Source organism: Asterias amurensis, chromosome 22 (genome assembly GCF_032118995.1).
Source record: "Asterias amurensis chromosome 22, ASM3211899v1".
Classification (NCBI taxonomy): domain Eukaryota; kingdom Metazoa; phylum Echinodermata; class Asteroidea; order Forcipulatida; family Asteriidae; genus Asterias; species Asterias amurensis.
In genome coordinates this window covers 13,085,622-13,100,199 of record NC_092669.1, presented here as the reverse complement: position 1 = coordinate 13,100,199, position 14,578 = coordinate 13,085,622, and the positions used below count along the sequence as shown (strand labels likewise).

Below are 14,578 nucleotides of genomic sequence, written 5' to 3'. Positions count from 1 at the left end.
AACCTCCCCTTTTTGTTCTTTCTTGAAACTGCCCCCAAGATATAACCCTTCTACTATTAGCCTTGCCCAACCTCCCCCTTTTCGTTCTTTCTTGAAACTGCCCCCAAGATATAACCCTTCTACTATTAGCCTTGCCCAACCTCCCCCTTTTCGTTCTTTCTTGAAACTGCCCCCAAGATATAACCCTTCTACTATTAGCCTTGCCCAACCTCCCCCTTTTCGTTCTTTCTTGAAACTGCCCCCAAGATATAACCCTTCTACTATTAGCCTTGCCCAACCTCCCCTTTTTGTTCTTTCTTGAAACTGCCCCCAAGATATAACCCTTCTACTATTAGCCTTGCCCAACCTCCCCTTTTTGTTCTTTTTTGAACCGCGCCCAAGAGGTAATCCAACGGTTCTTTTCAGAACCACCCCAACTCATTTAGAGATTGTTATTACATGGTGTTACCACAAACTCTTCTAATATATCTTATTTCCACCATGCAAAGTTTCAAATCCTACTCAAGATATACCCCTTCTATTAGCCTTGCCCAACCTCCCCCTTTTCTATCTTTCTTGAACCGCCCCCAAGACTTAAACCCTTCTATTATTTGCCCTGTACTTCAATCCCAACCTCCCCTTTTTGTTCTTTCTTGAACCGCCCCCAAGACTTAAACCCTTCTATTATTAGCCCTGTACTTCAATCCCAACCTCCCCTTTTTGTTCTTTCTTGAACCGCCCCCAAGACTTAAACCCTTCTATTATTTGCCCTGTACTTCAATCCCAACCTCCCCTTTTTGTTCTTTCTTGAACCGCCCCCAAGACTTAAACCCTTCTATTATTAGCCCTGTACTTCAATCCCAACCTCCCCTTTTCTATCTTTCTTGAACCGCCCCCAAGACTTAAACCCTTCTATTATTAGCCCTGTACTTCAATCCCAACCTCCCCTTTTCTATCTTTCTTGAACCGCCCCCAAGACTTAAACCCTTCTATTATTAGCCCTGTACTTCAATCCCAACCTCCCCTTTTCTATCTTTCTTGAACCGCCCCCAAGATTTAAACCCTTCTATATTATTAGCCCTGTACCCCCTAAGATGTTTCCCCTCCCATTTAATCTTGATCTACCTGCATTTCAAGTAATATTGAAAACAAAACAAAGCTCATTTTTTTCTATTCCATTCAATTTAAGTTTTATTTAATTTCTTCTCCAATAAAAAATCAAAGAACAAGTTGGAACAAAACAATTATCAGCATAAAACCTCACTTGGTAACGAGTAATGGGGAGAGGTTGATAGTATAAAACATTGTGAGAAACAGCTCCCTCTGAAGTGATGTAGTTTTCGTGAAAGAAGTAATTTTCCAGGAATTTGATTTCGAGACCTCAAGTTTAGAACTTTAGGTCTCGAAATCAACCATCTAAACGCACACAACTGTGTGTGACAAGGTGTTGTTTTTTATTTATTAGTATCTCGCAACTTCGACGACCAATTGAGCTCAAATTTTCACAGGTGTGTTATTTCATGCATATGTTGAGATACACCAAGTGAGAAGACTGGTCTTTGACAATTACCAATAGTGTCCACTGTCTTTAAAAAAGAAAAACTGACACATGTGAACAATGTATCAATACCTGATCTGACATATTTTTGTTAATGATTATTAATAAATCATGTAATTTATATTCCAAGGCATTTTTACACGAAAAGGGCTCTACGCTATTAAGGTTACATTTGAAAACAAACTGTCAAGTTTGATCAATGGCTCTTTTAATTCATACAATTCTTGATTCTTTATTTTTGTTTACAGGTTCATTAAGATGATGAGGAGCAGCAGTTTCCTCACAAGAGATTGTACCTGGGCTTTGATGAGAACTTTTAAGATTGCAGCTTCATCATGACTTCAAACACTTCATCATCTCTCTACGCCAAGCTTCTCGTACCTCAACTTTGTAAACCTCATACTTTTCAATACTAGGATATTAAGGTAGGCTTTTTGTTTTGTGTATGAATTGTAAAAAGGTCTGTTTACAAATAAACGCTGTGACAGGGCAGCACTGTGACTTCATCATCAATGTACTTAAAGGGCCTGGTCACACAAGTCAATTTTGAGTCAACTGCTCCAGTGCACACAAACAAAAAAACACTTTGATATCAAAGTACTTTTTCAATCATGGCCTCACTATGTACCTCTAATGAATTTCTGTGAAAATTCAGATGGCAATGTTGTTTTCTTAGTGGTTATTGCCTGAAAGTGGTTGCCTATAAATTGCCTCATGGGACATGGATATTTTGCATTTATTGCAGTCCAGTCCCCCAACCTGTGAGGCAGTAGCGGGGCATGGCTATTGGCTTGGAATAACACCCAAGGTCAATTTGCCTCTGAAATCTTTTTACAATCCAAATAAATTGTTCAAAAATGAGATGAAGCACAATTGATGAAGTCCTACATTTTGTAAACAGACCTTTAGTAATATACAGTCCATTTATTGTGACTGTTGATGTAAGGTTCTATCGATTGGTGCTGGCAGAAGAGTATTTAAAGTTACATATTTGTGCCATTTTGTTGGCAACGCTTAGTACAACAATCAACTCATAAGCAGAAAGCACACTATGATTTGCAATTGCCACATTTCTGCTAAGCTGAAAAATAAACATGTGTTGCTACATGTAGAATTTGTCTTATCCAGTCGTTCCTAATTCATTCTCTTGGAGAGTGCTGTCCTACAAAGACCAATAAATGTTTTGGTTTATCGAACTCTCCAGCTCAGCTTTTTCATAGCGTTGCCAATTAAAGTTGAATCATGCTGAGGGGTTTATGCCGGGAGTACTTCTCCTGGAGTTCTTCTGCCAGCACATATCTATAAAATAATGGAAAGAAAATTAATTAGTATGAGTAGTATACAATCATGAATCTATGTGATGCTTAAGTGGCTCAAAGATAGGGGTGTGTGACGTAGCTTTGTCAAAGATCACATCAAGTTTGTCTAATAGATTTACACACCAACCCTGCTCAATTGTTAAAATTCTAACAAATTATGTTCAGTTCTAATATTTTGTACCATTCATACTTTCATTTCAATGGCACTTCTAGAAAGACAAAAGTTGAATTACAACGGTATCAATTGGTGGTTTTAAGTTTTGATTTTAGATTCTATTAAGTAGTAAATGTTTTGGGGTTGAACAAAACGTCAAACTGACTACAGCAGGGTGTGAACCAATGCGTATTTAATTATGCCGGCGCACAACTTAGTCAGCCGGCCCTATGTTGGTAGTCTCCCTATTTTGTCAATGTTTGCTTCGGGTGCCAGTTCTTGTTTCAAGCCAAATTTAGTTTAAGTTATTAGATGATAAGTCTTTTTTATCCCAAGTACCAGTAAGCATGTATCCTATTTATTCTGTAACATTTATAAGCAGAGACTGTGATACTTATTTAGTAATCGTATAAACGGATTGATCACCAATGTCAAGTTGTTGAAACAACAATGGTTCGTTCAGAACAAACATTTGCATTTGGGTAAGAGTTTTACTTGTGACAATTACAACTTCATTGTTTTGGGAATCAGTGAATTCATTCACATCATCTTGTTTCAGTAAACACACCAAATTACCAACTTTGAATTGGAATGACCCATAAATGCTAACATAACAGGGGTGCGTCAATCAACACACTTGTAAGCAAGAATGATTTATATCAAAGGAAGGTAACAATCTGAAACTTATTACCCTTGAACTTTCAGATTAAAACGAATTCCTCAGTTTTGTTGTTGATGTTGATACATTGTAGTCGAGCGAATAAGAACAACGGACTCAAGCTCTATTGATGTTTCTATATACAGCAGAGCATGGGTTCGAGTCCAAGTTGTGACACTTGTGTTCTAAAGCAAGACACTTAACCGTTATTGACACGTAGTTGAATGGATTTAAGAATACGGACTCAAGCTCTGTCGCTGTTTCTATTCAGCAGAGTGTGGGTTCGAGTCCCGGTCGAGACACTTGTGTTCTAAAGCAAAACACTTAACCATTATTAATACGTAGTTGAATGGATAAGAACACCAGACTCAAGCTCTGTCGCTGTTTCTATTGAGCAGAGTGTGGGTTGGAGTCCCGGTCAAGACACTTGTGTTCTAAAGCAAGACACTTAACCATTATTGATACGTAGTTGAATGGATAAGAACCCCAGACTCAAGCTCTGTTGCTGTTTTTATTCAGCAGAGTGTGGGTTCGAGTCCAAGTTGTGACACTTGTGTCCTAAAGCAAAACACTTAACCATTATTGATACGTAGTTGAATGGATTTAAGAATACGGACTCAAGCTCTGTCGCTGTTTCTATTCAGCAGAGTGTGGGTACGAGTGCCGGTCAAGACACTTGTGTTCTAAAGCAAGACACTTAACCATTATTGAAACATAGTTGAATAGATAAGAACCCCAGACTCAAGCTCTGTCGCTGTTTTTATTCAGCAGAGTGTGGGTACGAGTCCCGGTCAAGACACTTATGTTCTAAAGCAAGACACTTAACCATTATTGATACGTAGTCGAGTTGATACATATAAAAATACCAGAGCATGGGTTCGAGTCCTGGTCGAGACACTTGTGTTCTAAAGCAAAACACTTAACCATTTTTAGTACGTAGTTGAATGGATAAGAATACCGAACTCGAGCTCTGTCGCTGTTTCTATTCAGCAGAGCATGGGTTCGAGTCCCGGTCAAGACACTTGTGTCCTAAAGCAAAACACTTTTAAACCTTAATGATACGTAGTTGAATGGATTTAAGAATAAGGACTCGAGCTCTGTCGCTGTTTCTATTCAGCAGTCCTTAGGTTGAGTTTTAGATGCTCAAAGATCGTGTTAAAATGATGTCTTTGACCCCACTTGCCACCCCTCCCCCTCCCTCCCCCTCCCTCCCCAATCTCTGGTTACACCACAAACGTTGTAAACAACTTGGCTACTCAATATTGTTATGAATCTTGTAAATTACTCACAGTTAAAAGTCCTTTGGTTGAGTTTTAGATGCTCAAAGATCGTGTAAAATGATGTCTTTGCCCCAAGATCGTGTAACTGTAAAATGATATCTTTGCCCCCACTTGCCACCCCTCCCCCCTCCCTCCCCAATCGCTGGTTACTCCACAAACGATGTAAACAACTTGGCTACTCAATATTGTTATGAATCTTGTAAATTACTCACAGTTAGAGATCCTTTGGTAGAGTTTTAGATGCTCAAAGATCGTGTACTTTGTACTCAAATGCTCAAGACATGATGTTTACATATGGCAACCGTCTATGTCTAGTTCCCAGTCTCTAAGAAGTGGTAATACAGGTAGTGATGGGTGTCTGACTATTTTTTCCTTTGATATTTACTAGGAAAATATACGTAAATAAGTGTTCGTTTTCAGAGTTTTTTTGTTGAAAATGCGTTGTTTTTGACTCGCAATGTATGTAAAGTGTTCTAATTGTCTTAGAATTGGTTAAAAAAGGTACAATAATTGTAAATATCGATGTACGAAAATGCGTTAGGTGTAGTATGCATGTTATTGTAAGTTGAACCGTAGGGCTGTACGCCTATACACATTGTTAAAGCCAATTAAGATGCATTTAAAGGCCGTTTTTTGAGTGAAGTTGTATATTTTGAATGAATTTTGAAGAGGAAAAGGTTTGGATTGCTGTAATAGAACGGTGTAAGCAGTGTGAAGGTGTTTAGAAGTATTTTGGGGACGTTTTAGAGATGTAAATCGTAACTTTTTTGTGAGTTTCATGACTTTTACACTTTGAATTTTTTTTTTTTTTCACCGATTTTGACCAAAATTAACGAGCGTACGTTTCAAGCGATTTTAAGAAAATGATTTTCCAAAAATGCGTAAAAAATACAAGTTTTTGGTAAAAAAATCTTTTCTACCAACTTTTTTCACCAAAATTAACGAGCGTGCGTTTCAGGCGATTTTAAAATTTTGAATCACCGTTAAAAAAAAAATTAACGGTGATTTTTTTTTTTTTTTTCCCAAAAATGAGATTTTATTGAAAAAATCTTGCCTCCCTCTCCCCCTCTCTTCCCGGTGCCGCCTCCCCCTCTCTCTCTGGTCCCGGTGTGGTCCCCTCCTCGTGGTGCCGCCTCCGTGTTGACTCCTGCTGCTGCGTCTCCTGTCCGGGCGTCGGGTACCTATCATGTTCCTGTGGAAGAAACGTGGGTTATTTCTTTATTTCGCTTACCTCATGGTCCGTGCCGGGGCTCGAACCTCTCACCTTGTCCTCGCGAAACTGTAACCTTAACCACTAGGCCACAACGATGACTGTACAGATCATACATTTTTTGGAGTGATGAATATAACACAACCACCTATGTATAGCATTGCGCTATATACTTACGGGAATAAATAATTAAATAGCCCCCTCTGTTGGTCAAAAATAAATTAAACAACCCCCTCTGTTGGTCAAAATTGTCCAGTGTGAAATAAAAAAACTTGTTACTGTTATAAAAAAATAAAAAAACGTTTTTGCCAATCAGTTATTTAAGGAGTCCAATTTCGCGTAAATAAAGTTTACCCTTATAATTAAACTCAAATATTTTAACCCACCATTTTAAAATATAATATTTAGAAAAAAGACGATTATTAAAAAAAAACACATGGCACACTTTCTTTTATTAAATTCATACTCCATATTTTATTTGAACAATTATAAATAATAGGCAAATTATAACACAAATTATTAGTCGAGTTATGCTACAACGGTTTAACAATTTGTGACAAATAAGTTCTTCACAAGAAAAATAGCTCTATTTTCTACACTGGTGATGAAAACTCACAATAAAAGTGAAAGAAATAAAAAGACTGTAAATTTAGATAAATTATTGATATTATATCTATCCTCTCGGTAGAGTATCTGTTTTTGAATTACACAAACTTAAGTACTCAGATTTCTAATTACAACATTACAGAAGTGATTGGTAGAGCTGACAATGTCAAACTTGCGAAAGGAGAAATTATAGTTTCTAAAATGAGAATAATCATGAATTGTGATCGTAACAACTGAAATCAGCTATCCAGACTTTTTCCAGATTTCTTCAAAATAATAAATTTCTAAATATTAAATTTTAATCCTGCCCAATCCTGTATAATACCTTGTGAGACACTGGACACATTTGTTAATTATTGTCAAAGACCAGTCTTCTCACTTGATGTACCTCAACTTATGCATAAAATAAGTGGCGAGAGAATAATGAAAGGAAAAACGCCCTTGTTGCGCATTAGTTGTGTTCTTTCAGATGCATGATTTCGGGACCTCAAAATTGAATTCTGAGGGTCTCAAAATCAAATTCAAATATTTTAGTCGAAAGAAAACTATGTACTTCAGAGGGAGCTTAACAATTATTTTGAGTAATTACCAATAGTGTCCAGTGCCTTTAACTTTCAGTTTATTGAAAGATTACTTTTAACATAATTTATTGGTGGTCACAGCCCAGCCAAACAAAATCAAAGTTATGTTTCCTTTAACATGTACACTTGAAATAAATTGGTAGTTTTCAGTTGGGCCACACAGAAATATAATCACGTTTCCTATCACACTGAATTTAGTTAAAATTTGGGCAACATTTGTCTTTATAGTTTGGCCAAACAAAAATTACGTCATGTTTTCTTTTCCCATAAAAATGAAAAATTTGTAGCCAGGTAGTCTGGGCCAATTGAAAATATAGTCATGTTTCCACTGAAAAGGGGGAAGTGCACAGGTGGGCAATGCTTTTAGAATTTTTATCCTGTAACACTGAAAACAAGGCATGTGCCACAACATGCTAGGTGTTGCTCAAGGGGTCGACAAGTAGGGTGGATAGGCTCGCGATATTTCCATTTGCAATCTTTGTCAGCCACAAATGTCAGATTTGACTGACAGTCCGTCTGAGTTCCTTTAGTTTTTGCACTCAATTTTATAAGTCAATGAATGACAAAATAAATAAAAATTGCATAATAATTCCAATCAGCAGTTATTTTGCATTAATTTTGCATTATTTTGTTTGGCCCATCTAAACTTTTCCTTACTCCAAAAATAATCCTTCAATTTTACAAATATTGTTTGAAGCTTTTACAAAATAGGTTTCTTACTCAGCCTTGATTTCTACACCCTTGATAGCATCAACGAAGCCTTGATGGTTGTCCACTCAATCAAACTTGGAGTAGTATTTAGCAATGAAGATGTCACCGAGGATCCAAAGAGCGCCCAGGGGGTAGGGGTTTATGGAAGTCCATTCTGATGAATCCACTCAAGCAAAGTGTCTGTCTCCCCTCTCGGTTTCCTAAAATGCAAGACAAGGAGAATATCATTTACATCAGTTATACTCAAGACGTTAACCCAAGAGGGTCAAAGTAAAAACCAGCTCTTTTCAGAGCCACTAACTTGGGTACTCAAACAAATTTATAAAATCTCACCACCAAAATTTATTAGTTTCTTCAGACATCTGTGAAAGAATACAAAATGTCATCAGCCAACAAAAATTAATCAACAGTTTCTTCAGTTTGGCCAAACAAACATGTAATAATGTTTTACTATTACATTGATTTTAGATAACAGGTGGGCAATATTTCTTTTATAAATTTGGCCAAACAAAAATTAAGTTATGTTTCCCAGTATAGAAAATTGGTAGGTGTTAGGGCCAACAAAAATATAGGATTGTTTTCAAAGTTATGTCATCATCAGCTAAACAAATTAATCAACAGTTTCTTGGGGTAAAAGTATACACTTTAAAGGTAGAGGTGATGGTTACACAACTAACCCTTATCCTAACCCTATCCCTAGGAAACGGGTTTGGGATAGGGTTAAACCAGTTTTGCAGGATGCTAACTATACTAACATTGCCACCAACTTTATCAGCCATACAAAAAAGTAGACTTTCAGATGCAAAATACAACTTTATAAGGTCAAGTATTAGTCTACCATTGAAACTGTTTTTTGGGGATGGTATGAATTGTTTGGGTCAATCTGAGAAAGGCATTAGGCCTGAAGTCTTTCTCAAATTCAAATATTTTACTGAGAAATTCCCTCTTTCTCAAAAACTATGTTACTTCAGAGGGAGTTGTTTCTCAGCTCCTGAGTTGCTCATTTCCAAGTAAGTTGTTATGCCAATACATATTTTGAGGTCCATAACCAATAGTAAGAAATTAAGGAAAAAAAAAAGTCTGCTCCAAAATAAAAACATGAACAAAACCATAACCCCCCCCCCAATTATTCATTTTTTTTCTCCCCCCCCCCTCAAAGAAAAGTCACCCCAAAAGGGCCCTTATTTTGTTAAATGAAAAAAAGAAAAAAGGCTGCCCCCCTCAAACCAAAATGCACCAAAAAAATTCAAACACAATCTGCCACCTAAAAAAAGGGGGTCTGCCCCCTAAACAAAAAGTTACAAAAAGAAACTAAATAAAAAGTAAATAAAAAAAAAAGGGGGGAAAATCGTCCACCCCAAAATAAAAACACGAAAACAAAAACATAACCCCCCCCCCCCAAAAAAAAACCCATCCCCCTCAAAGAAAGTCCTCCCAAAAAGGATGAATGGATAAAAAGGAAAACAATCGTCCACTGCCAAAAAAAAAAATACTAATCTGCCCTCAAAGAAACAGTCCCTCAATTTTTAATGAAAACAAGGCAGCCCCCCTCAAACAAAGCCCACAACAATTTTTAAAAAGTCCACCAAAACGCCCCTTAACTTAAAAATAAAAAAGGCCCCCCCCCCCCTTAAACAAAACCCACAAAAAATTAAAAAATATTCTGCCACCCTACAAAAAGAGGTCCACCCCGAAGAAAAGAAATATTTAGAAAAAGGGGAAAAAGTCCGTCCCCAACATAAAAACACAGAAAAAAACAAAACAAAACAAATCACAGAGCTTACAAAAAATGAAAAATGCACAATAAAACAACAAAAACTTATCGAAAAAGCTACATACACAAAACAAAGAACAATTCAAACCAACAATCTGCCCCAAAAACAAAAATGTGAAAAAAAAATAATAATTCCGCCCCCAAATAAAAGCACAAAAAACATCCACCGTCCCCCCCCCCTAAAAAAAAGTCCCCCAAAACATCCTAAAAAAAATTTGATGAAAAGAAAGCTGCCCCCCTCAAACGAAACCCACAAACAAATTTAAAATACAATCTGCCCCCTAAAAACATGGACAAAACATAACCCAAAACACCCCCCCCCCCCCCCGCCCCTCAAAGAATAAGTCCCCAATTTTTTTCATTTTTTTTAAAAGGCTGCCCCCACCTCAAACAAAACCCACAAACAAATTTAAAATACAATCTGCCTCTAAAATAAAAATGTAAAAAAAAAAAGAAAAAAGGCTGCCTCCTCAAACAACCCCCCACCACCCTCCCCCACTCTCAAAAAATACAATCTTCCCCTAAATAAAGAAATGCATCCTTAAACAAATAACAAGTCCCCCCCAAAGAAAAAATAAAAAATAAAAAAAATATATATATATATTTAAAAATTCCTAGTTATGGGCCTGTGAGTATTACCAAATGTGTCCAGTGCCGTTAACAAGCAAGTTCTAGTGCTCTGGTAAATAGCACTCTTGTCTGCATAGCTCTACCTAGTGTCCTGAAAGTCTCCATTTGACCTACCTGTACTTTGACGAGATTGACAACTTGGAGGTGCAGCTCCCATCAAGCTTAGAAATATGTTCCTCGTCGGCTGTTGGCCAAAACAGAGGTCCCTGTGTCACAGATTGCTTGGCAACCTCCATCGTAGAACTTTCCTAGTGGAGATTTTCTCTATTAGCAGTAGACCCTGAAATGGTAAGAAAAATACAAACTTTGACTCCACATTGGGGTTGCAAATTATCAGCATTTATAATTATCAGTTAAATTTACAATACAAATTTCTGACATGAACTTGAAGGGGGATTAAGCTATTAAGGGGTCATTCGGAATAGTCAATGTTGAAAAATAGATATGTTTTAATAATTGGTGCGCAATAAAAATAAAGCCATGATTCCAAAACACTTTAAAAAAATTTGTAAGTGGGCAACAAGTTTCCTATACTTACACCAATGCCAAACAAAATATATGCCATGTTTATTGTTACACGACCTACCCCTAAAATTACACTGTGAATTTCTTGACCCTTAACTTTTTAATTGTCCTTCATGAACATACAACGAAATTAATGTTCATTTCCGTAAAATCTATGATCAAAGAGCAAGTTTGCATGTGTAGCTCATGCGTGGGTGGGTCAGTAGTTAATTACTTTTACCCATTACACCATGATGTGTGTACACACAGCATACCCAGAACTTTCCCAAGTAATGTGTAACAGTCAAAGGGCTATCACTCCGGAAGGATTCTAACCCAGTACCATAGAAAATAATTCCAGGATAGTTACTAATAAATGTCATCAAATTTTAACATCTCACAGTGCAAGATGATAAAGTCGATTAACACATACCAACATTAAAGCAATAACCTCTACCCAACCCTTTACTGTATACATTGTACCTATGGTGGGGTAAAAGTCTGAGCCTATTACTAAACACACATTTGAAGTGTCTACTGCACATGACAGACTTTTCTAATGTGTGCATAATTAATTAAATCCTGCCCATTCTAGTTGTCCAATGAGCATCCATAATACACATGAGGGTGACTACCTTGTTCCCAACCATACCTGATGATCATACTCTTGTATGTGGACTAAACATTGTGGGGATGAGCACGCCACCTCTTGCATATTGCATGAGGGCCTTTGTGTTATTCCTTGTTATTGTCAAGCTTACCAGGTCCATCTTTCCCAAGTTTAGGTTTGGTGAGTCCATTGTACTCTCTCAGTCTTAGTCTCTCTGAAGCATTACAAGTCAGATAAGCTCTGGATGGATCTGTGCGTAGCTCCTTGATCTCGTTGAAGGCCTGAAGTAGCAAGTTCTCCTTTGAACACAAATAATAAATACATTTGATCAAATAATCAATTAGTATGTGCCACCAGTGGAGCCAATCTGGTTCCTCAAATATCAGGGTCTATGACTCACAAAGTTTTTAAAGGGACATAAAGTCTGAAAACTGGTTAACATCAATGAAAAAAAAAAATCAAAAACATGAAAATATGTAGAAATTTTTTAAGCAAGGGATATTAAAAGAGAAAAGTTATGGCCTATTGAAATTGCAAATAGGGCTATAAATGAACTTTGATTATAAATACAAATGAGGCTCGATCAAAGAGGCATATTTTGGATTACGTAAACAAATGGTAAAACAAAATTATAAAAGGTATTTGGATGAAAATTGAATTGCAAAGCAAGAAATAAGGGAAGAAGAACTGTTATTATTATACAACAAATATATTCACATAATGAAATTCTTTAAAAACACAAGATTTAGGCAAGAAATAAGGGAATAAACTGTTGTTATTATTATAAAACAAAAAAATAGTCACAAAATGAAATTATTGTATAATACAACATTTAAGCAAGAAATAAGGGAAGAAACTGTTGTTATTATACAACAAAAATATTCAGAAAATGAAATTCTTTAAAAATACAACATTTCAGCAAGAAATAAGGGAACAAACTGTTGTTATTATTATACAACAAAAATATTCACAAAATGAAACTATTTTAAAATACAACATTTCAGCAAGAAATAAGGGAAGAAACTGTTGTTATTATTATACAACAAAAATATTCACAAAATGAAATTATTTTAAAACACAAGATTTAAGCAAGAAATAAGGGAAGAAACTGTTGTTATTATTATACAACAAAAATATTCACAAAATGAAATCATTTTAAAATACAAGATTTAAGCAAGAAATAAGGGAAGAAACTGTTGTTATTATTATACAACAAAAATGTTCTCATAATGAAATTCTTTAAAAACACAAGATTTAAGCAAGAAATAAGGGAAGAAACTGTTGTTATTATTATACAACAAAAATATTCACATAATGAAATTCTTTAAAAACACAAGATTTAGGCAAGCAATAAGGGAATAAACTGTTGTTATTATTATACAACAAAAATATTCACAAAATGAAATTCTTTAAAAACACAAGATTTAAGCAAGAAATAAGGGAAGAAACTGTTGTTATTATTATACAACAAAAATATTCACAAAATGAAATAATTTAAAAAACAAGATTCAAGCAAGAAATAAGGGGAAAAAACTGTTGTTATTATTATAGAACAAAAATAATCACAAAATGAAATTATTTTAAAACACAAGAAATAAGGGAAGAAATTGCAAAGGTACTGTACCAATTATGTATAAAAACAAAAATACTAAAAATAAATAAATTATTCAACAATGAAAGATAATTAGACATAACTTTTTTTAAACAGACACAAGAAGCAAGAAATATTATTTTAATTATCATTATTATTATTGGTCTATTAAAATTGCAAATAATGGCTTTTAAGACCATAAGCCAAATTTGGAATGTTTTTTAGTGAAAACATTTAAATTTAAAGTGGAAGGTTATAAAATGTACACTAGTGTACGTAGGTACACCAACAACACAAAAATATTTGAAAAAGTGATATAATTAAAAATACAAGATAAGAAGCAAGAGATAAGGGAAGGAAATAAGGGATAAACAAGAGAAAAGTTATTATTATTGATTTTTGGTAAATTCATATTGCAAATAAGGCTTGACCAAAAAGCAGAATTGCGGATACATTGTAAATGTTTGTAATAAATACAGATGCGCTTGGTTATTTGGTAAAAATTTTTTAAAGAGGAAATGTTAAAACTTAAAGAAGAGATATAAAATATGTACGAAAAACCTACAAAGACAGTAATAATTCAATTATGTCAGGCGAAATGTTGACACAATATTCACCGTGTGTGGGCCGGGGGGGTGGGGGGGGGGATGGGGAGCACACATCAGTCCTGCGGCTGTAGTACACTCATACATACACATGACACACACACTCACACTGGCACAAACCAATGTCAGTGGCAACAATCGACAGTCATGACTCGTAGAATAGTGGTACTGTACAAGAACTTAGAAGAACATCGTTATCAATCATTCATTTCAATTGAATCATTGTTATTGTTATTGTTATGCAATTGGCAGACAGGGATACAAGATACACATGAGTCTGACCACCATGAGCCCATCATGACACTAACTGATGTCGATGACAGCTTGCGTTCGTTCATTCATTTAAGATTCAAACAAAACTTACTCAAAATGTCTGGTGGTCTCTGCCTGAAATTTACTCCCATTCTCCGGCTTGCTGTTCTCTGTGATTTGATGTGAATTCCCATGGTGACACTGGCATTCGCAGACGACGGATAGCAAACAGAATATTGATTTAAAAAGAACTGTTTCCAACACAACAACCCTGCAACAGGAAGCGTTTTTCGTTGCAGAAGACAATAACAACAAGCAGTCTTAGTCCCCCATTCGTGCTCGTTTCTTCGTACTAATATCTACGTAATAAAAATAGTAAAGGGACCACACTAATTCCGTTACTTCTCAAATGAGGGCGCTGTTTACATTTTTAATTTTTTGTCGAAAGTTTTTGTCGACATCTACCTGCGTCGGGAATTCAACCCACAATAATTAAAACAAATTGTAAGAAAAATTGTTTTTAAATTAAAACGGCAAAACCCTATGAATTCATCGT

At 35.7% G+C, this 14,578-nt stretch overlaps 1 long non-coding RNA gene across 1 annotated transcript; it reads right to left on the bottom strand.

The window, feature by feature from the left end:
* Positions 1-6,690: 6,690 nt before the first annotated feature.
* On the bottom strand, positions 6,691-14,578 carry LOC139953555 (uncharacterized). The gene is made up of 4 exons (XR_011787996.1): positions 14,135-14,578; positions 11,726-11,873; positions 10,575-10,740; positions 6,691-8,256 (listed from the first exon to the last, which is right to left on the bottom strand). It is a non-coding gene; the product is annotated as an uncharacterized lncRNA (long non-coding RNA).